The following is a 6,317-nucleotide window of genomic DNA, read 5'->3' as shown; positions in this document are numbered from 1 at the left end:
ACATAAAATGTAAAAAATAAATCATATAATACAAAAAACAACTATTTACATTTCAACTATTAACTATTTAAATTTTCAGCTTTTTCATTTTAAACAAATTTAAAGTGAAACAACACAAAACACTGCAAACCACAACACAATTAAATATAAATTAAAATATGAAAACTAAAAGAAGATGCATATTCTCTGTCATATGGTCCTGCATGAATAAACTTTCTGAATCCTTTATCATCTGCAACTGAAAATAGTTGTGGATGATTACTATACCTTTCTAATGTGTGTCTCCCCTCTTCCCAATGCAAAGCACAAGGCTCGCGTGCGGAGTGAAGCGGGAAAAAAGTGCGAGAGAGAGGGTGAGAGAAAGAAAAATAAACCCCACGGCTCTCGTGGTTCACTTCAAAGATTTGGCTCTAAGAGCCGTTTTGTGACCGACACATTTGCCAGTAACAAAGTAGGTCTGCCCTTAAACACACTGTGCTTTATCCTACTTTTTGACTCAAACTGGGGCCATAAAATTGCATCATACTGTGTTTAACAAGACTTGAAAATAGAAATTGAGATCATAATCCACCTCTTAAGTATTTACTTACCTCATAGAAAAAAAAAAGTAAGGGTATTTTGTCAGATTACTAGAATCCAACTCCTGCTTTTAGCAGGAGTTGGACCTGTTGGTTGTTAAATAGAATGCAGGTTTAAGGTACTTTCACATTGGCTTCACTTTTCAGATCAGGAAGCTACATCAATCTTGGAACTGGTGGAACTGGTGAGGAAAATGTGTCCATTTGTTGAACCTCATATTTAAGAGGAACATTGCGTTTTCCTGAACATGGAAGAGTGATCCAGCTCTTTTTCCTGATGAATGTATTTGAGGGTGCGTGGGATTGTGCGCAACCAGTTTATATGTGTTTTGAGTTGGACAAAGCATTCGACAGTCTATCACGGTATCCCGTGAGGAGTTTGTGATTATGGGGTATTCTCCCTGTTATTATGGGCTATCTGGTCACTGTACGTTAGTGCGAGCTGTTATGAATAGGAAGGCTCCTGAATGCCTTGGGTGTTTCAGACATGTCCAGTTAGAAGGAGCAGACCTAGGAGATAATGTTTCTGGTCTGTTCCTGTTTCTGGCTTTGAACAGCTCAGTATCCCCAATGAATAGCTTTTATTTGCTAACTTCATACAAGTCCTGTTTACTGCACTTTTGAAAACACATTGTTTGATGAAAACACATCAAACTATTTTCATAATGCTTCTCAAGCATCTTGGAGAACTGCATCAGTGTCATCTGTCTTTTCATCTAGTCCCACACCGGCTCTGTGATATTGTGATCCGGTGTTCTGAGAAACCATCCTACTCTGACAAAACGTCCTACCCGTATTATAATTTGACGGTGACTTGCGATTAAACCTAACCCTACACCTAACCATAACCATAACCTTAAGAAGTATTCCGGATGGGTGAGAGAAAAAGTAGTTAATTTGGCCTTGGTGTTGTGCGCATGTGCAGAAACATTGGGTAGGATGTTTTTCCAGGTAGGATGGATTCCCAGAACACCGGGCTTTGTTGTTAAGTGTTTTAAGGTTTCTTGTCCTTCCTGTGGGTGGAGATAGTTTTTTGTATTGCTTGGCTGCTGTAGAGTCACAAAATTATTTGAAGACCACAAAGATGTCTATCTTGGTGGTACTGGATATGAATTTAAACATAAGATAATTACTTAGCGCTGTATATTCTTATATGTCTTCATATTTACCCATTAAGTCACCAAAGAATCCTGTTACTGTATAGGCCTATTATTCCAGTTCATAACTAATTTTATAACCAGTTAGGAGACAAGTCTGAAAATGCCTCCTTCTTCCTTTGATCCTCTCTAACATCCGCAGTGCTAATTGAGGTTTGAGGTGGGTTGGTTTGATGACATTACTACAGCGGTCCATTAATATTGCAAAATATGTAAAGATCACCTATTTTTATCCTTGGGAGACAGATTGCAGTAATTATTTTGGACATCTGTTGGGGTTAGGAGTTTGTGAAACCTGATTTTGACTCTCCCTGTACTCATTTAGACTGGCCTGAGGCCATCATCATTGTTTTAGATGACGGGCCTGCTCTCATCTTTTCCACACGTTCATTAAAGTCATTTGCAGATCATATGGTGGAGAGAAGCTCAACAGCTTGAGAGGCGATGCAAGACGAAGCGTTTTGTCTTTTGTCTGGAAGTGAGGTTTATTAATGAGTAGAAAGGACATGGCAAACAGGGACAATATCTCCTTTTGCAACATACATTCTCTGATATCATATGTAATGATTAATGTGTGCCAATACTCTATATAAACATTAGATGTGATGAAAATTTAGACTTATTTAATGGTTTGGCTCTGATTTGTACCCATTATTCCTTCTGCACACATACACTCACCATTGATTTTGTTAGGTACACCTAACAAATACATTTAGGGGGGTTTGTGGGTTAATTGGTGATTCTAAATTGCCCATAGATGTGAATGTTGTCTCTATGTTTTAGCCCTGTGACAGGCTGGCAGCTTGTCCAGGGTGTACCCTGGCTCTCATCTATGGTAGCAGGGATAGGCTCCAGCAAAAAATTGATTTAAGTGACTCTGAACGTGCTGTGGTTGACCTAAAAACACGAAAGCATGGATCCATTGTGCCTTATAACAAAGGTTCATGCTGTTTCTGATATTTTTGGCTGCAAAGCAGCATGAAGCTACACAGCATCAAACCTAAAATTATAGTTTGGTACCTAATTTAAACTGGTTCTGGTGACCTGTCCAAGATGTACCCTGCTGGTCATCCTGTGACCGCTGGAACAGGCTCCAGCACCAGCACTTTCTGCTGTTCTTTATCCCACTTTCATAGCAGGAAAACCAAGAAAACTTCATCCAGCATTGATATTCAACTGACATATGAGTGTGTCCCTATCTTCAGCATGTACTCACATTGAGATTTGCAGTTTATATCTTAAGAATAAACCCATGTACACAAACATACACAACACAAAACAAACATATAAAGTCTAAGGTCAAGGGGCAGACAGAATTTCTTTATGGACAGAATTTCTAGGCGTGACAGATGGATTGGTGTTGCGGGTGCAGTTATGTGGACGCTGCACCGGTCTGCTGTGGTGAAGAGAGAGCTGAGTGCAAAAAAAAAGCTCTCGATTTACCGGTCAGTCTACATCCCTACCCTCACCCATGGTCACGAGCTGACACGGTTGCCTCCTGGGCACCTCCTGGGTGAGATGTTCCGGGTATGTCCCACCAGGAGGAGGCCCCAGGGCAGACCCAGGACAAGTTGGAGAGATAATATCTCTCGGCTGGCCTGGGAAAGCCTTGGTGTTCCCCCAGACAAGCTGGAGGAGGTGGCTGGGGGTCTGGGCTTATCTGCTTAGGCTGCTGCCCCCATGACCTGGATAAGCAAAAGAAGATGGATGGATGGATGGATGGATGGATGGATGGATGGACAGGCAGAGAAACATATAATGCACAAACAATCATTATGATATATTTTCAGAATTAGAAGCTGTGCAAGTGTGATTGCAGAAACATTCAGATAACACTTTATGTAATCAGATTACATAAAGGGATTATGTAATCAGAAGATGGGACTTCATAAGTTTTTGGCTTGTTCAACTGGTAAGCAACACAGAATGTGAAAACCTGTGTTTTTCTAAGACCTATGTTACAGTAAGCTGTGGTCTGACGCTGCACTGTATTTAAATGTAAGCAGAGAACAGAGATAACCTGGCTGTTTGTGGTGGTGACAGCAAAAAGAAAAAGTTGTTATACTGCTGCTCCCTGCTCTTTGTTAAGGAGGACCACTCCACCTTTTCACATTAAGGGACATCACGTGTGATGAAACTGTGCACTGGAATATACAACAAGACGCTTTAAGGTGGTGGCAGAAGAATGCATATGAACAATATCACCATAATCAATAGAACACAACATAATCAAAGATCCTCTGTTTCTCCAGAGCTTAGTGGTTCTCATATAAAGCCCCCAGTAGGGGATGGGACAGCTTGAGACAGCAGCAACAAGAACCTGGGACATAAGAACTGTCTCTTGGTCATTTCTCTGCTTTTCATTTAATCAGCCAGGCAGCTCTACAAAGCTCTACAATGCCGTCTCGTCCTCATTTTACTGCATGAGACTAAATCTGCTGAGCTTTTTTATCAAGATCTCCTTCTTATCTGCAGCCCCAAGAGCCTGAAGCTGGCAGAAAGCTTCTGTTTCATCACTCGCCTTGTGTTCTGCGTGCTGTCGTGGGCTCTCTGAAGAAAAGGACGGCTACATTTTTCTTCAGCTGAGGGGGCTGCTCTCTCTAAACAGGCATTCTCTGTCTGATCACAGCACAAACGATCACTTCTTTTAACAGAATGGATATCCTGTTCACGCCCTAGTTTTTTCCCCCTTTTTTAAAGGTGGAATGCGCTTGATCATCCAGATCATTTTGATCAAAGAGGGAAACGTGACGATTGCAATAGCCTGCAAAAAATCTGTAAAATCTCCAACTTCTTAGTGACATTTTGCCGCTTCTATCACAGATGTCTAAACAACAGGTATTAAAACAACAATAAATGTGATTGGAATGCCTGTTTTTCTTTACTCTGAATCTTCATTTTTATATCTAAAATGTGTCAAGTTGTGTTTTCACATGCTTCAATGAAAAGAGCAGCCTTGTCTGTACAACACTTTGTCCATTTTAATCAGTTTAAACATCTCTAACACATGCTTGCATTTATTCCTTGCATGTTTCCTAACTGTTTAACTTTTCTGATACTAGTTCTCATACGAAAAGGAGACACGCAAGCTGTTCAGGACTGCTCTGCAGTCACACATACTGTACTGCGCAACAGGCTCTCACCGCACTCCTACAGCTCCCACAGCTGCCTGTGTACCAGCCGTCCTTTCGGTGGCGCTAGAGCACTAGCTACAGTAGGCACAGGGCCCATCACACTGTATGGATTTGCCGCAACTTTTTCGGTGTGTGTTATGAGATGAGGGCTGCACTGCGGGGAGAGTGGGTGCAGAAGATTGCAGTCTTCTGCGGTTCAAACTGTAAAAAATAACACAACACGAGAAGACTGTGCACGTGCAGAAAGAAAGGCAAAAAAGAAAAAGGAAAAAAAGGCCCGTGTGACTAATGGCGGTCCTCCCACGGTTTGACTCTGTGATGAGTAAAGTGACACATGCCGCACATGTTAAGGCATCATGCTTTGATGTTTCTCATTCACTTTCTTTGTGTTTACTGTATAACAAGTTGGTCATTTTTAGCCATGATGTTCTCATGATGACACCGAGCCATTCACTCATGTGTCCGTCGCGCCTTTTTAGGCACACAGCTCATATTGGACATGCTCCCGTGGGATCTGTGTGAAGCATACAGTCAGGCTGTATTCCTGCACAGCTCCAACTGAGTGACAAAGTAAATGTCTCAGCGACTTTTCCTAAAGCTGTCGGAGTTCCACATGTTCCAGACACAGAGACCTAACATTTCCTTCATGCCTGCATATGAGGGGCAGGGTTGCAGGTAAAGCCGGAGCTCGAGGTGTCCAGTGGCTGATCCATAATATGTATCATGTATCCATCATAGATATTTTACTTACATTTTTTTTGGCAGAATGAGGAGTATTTACACTTGAAATCAGTCTGCATTTTGCTCCATAGTTTAATTGTGTGGTCTGTGACCACCTTATGCTTCCTAATCCATGCTCATGGAGAGATGAGATCCAGCCACCATTGAAATAACCAATAATTAAAATAACTACTTTTATTTTCAACCAGGTCCAAGTTTCTTTGTTTATGTATTTAGTTTTTATTTAGGCATTTATTCCTGATTCAATTTCCTGATTTCCCATGTGCCCCTATTTGACAAAATAACTGGAAAGGAGTGCTGATTTACAGGATACATTTATGTAGTTTATAGATAATAGCCTTTAAGTTATCTTCATGTAAAAAATAAATAAATAAAGGATCCAGTGGATAATATCTCTAAATGACGTTCTTCGTGGCGTTTTTTCGGGGGGGATGGATAGAAAACGAATTTCAAAGAGCTCCATGATGGAGCTGTTCCTCCATATGAGGTAACAGGCGCAGCGTGGAGGTAGAGCGGCCTCGTGGGTCAGCAGCTCTGGGTCTATGTTTAGAGTCCTGGTGGGCGTTAAGAGAAAATTGGAAGGGAAGATGCTTGAGCGCCAACCTGCTCGCTTGGAGACAGGTTTGGGTCGCTTACAAATAGGTCACAACATGCCTTTCTCCTGCTCTAGTCACTCTCTCTGCCCATGCACGATTCTATAACGGGTA

This window comes from Maylandia zebra, linkage group LG14 (assembly GCF_041146795.1).
Source record: "Maylandia zebra isolate NMK-2024a linkage group LG14, Mzebra_GT3a, whole genome shotgun sequence".
In the NCBI taxonomy this organism is placed as follows: Eukaryota; Metazoa; Chordata; class Actinopteri; order Cichliformes; family Cichlidae; genus Maylandia; species Maylandia zebra.
This window is presented reverse-complemented; position numbering follows the sequence as displayed.